We start from the raw sequence: 1244 nt of genomic DNA, 5'->3' as shown, positions 1-1244 counted from the left end.
TTTTTTGCATCCATGGAAAAATCAAATATACTCATGGATAAGAGCTATTCTTCACCATGATAGCATATCTCACTATTAACTAATATCAGAAAGCCCCCATGCACAAATCAGGTGTTTCCATCTACAGGGTTGCTCCCTTTCTTTCTTTTGAATCAAATTGTATTGTTTTATATTTACTTAACCCTATGTTGGTTGTTTATCCCCAAGCAGAGTGACCATCTGTCAGACATACTTCCAGGGCAAGAAATATTTAATTTTTTTTTTGTCTTTGTAATCCTAGCAACTAGCCATGTCTTTTGTGTAGTAGGTGCTTAATAAATGTTTGATGAATAGAGCAGAATCTTGCAAAGTCATGGCCGATTTCCCTGAATATCTGTATTACAGTTCTACTCATTAGATCATTCTAAAAATGTCTCTTCTATCCATTTAGGAGAGAAGAGCTCTTCAGAAGGCAAACAGGCCAGCCAGTGTAAAATATAAATAATGACCCATGGGCGTGATCATTTGGAACCTTTAATAGCTGATGGGCCATTATTTCTTCCTATCATTGATGCATCTAAAAAATGTTATACCATCACCTTGTTCAACCTCCACCATAAAATTAATTACCTTTGGATAGACCCCATTTAATTGCTCATAAAATTGATCTGACTTTTCAGCTTTTATAGCAACTAGTATGTCATCAACAAAGTGCCTAGAATAAATAAGGCACTCATTATCTGTCTCTAGTTTTTAAAAAGCCACAGAATGATAATAATAATAACTCACGTTAATATAGCATTTCCAGGTTTATAAAAACCACTTGGCTCATATGCCTGTGAGGTAACTATTATAAACAGTATCATCCTCATTCTACAGCTGGAGAAACTGATGTCAAGGCATTTTAAGTGAAAACAATAAAAGCTCACATTTATTAAGTCTCTCCAATGTGCAAGGCCCAGTGTTAGGTGATGAGGATATAAGTACAAATAATGAATTAATCTCTGCTTCCAAGAAACTTACATTCTAATGGAGAACATAGGTAAATACATGAGTATTATCAGATAAATGTAAAGAGAATAATACAAAGTGCTAAGCACAACGTTGTTTGGGAAGGAGTTGGGGAAATCAGGCATGCCCTTATGTAGAAGTTGTTTTGTGAATTGTATCAGAAGAAAGGAGGAGAAAGAATTGTATGAGTCTGTGATAAGGAGCTATTGAATTCCAGAATGCAGGATAGCCAGCATTTTTACTAAGCTAACAAA

This window comes from Notamacropus eugenii, chromosome 4 (assembly GCF_028372415.1).
Source record: "Notamacropus eugenii isolate mMacEug1 chromosome 4, mMacEug1.pri_v2, whole genome shotgun sequence".
NCBI lineage: Eukaryota > Metazoa > Chordata > Mammalia > Diprotodontia > Macropodidae > Notamacropus > Notamacropus eugenii.
Note: the sequence above shows the minus strand (reverse complement) of the source record.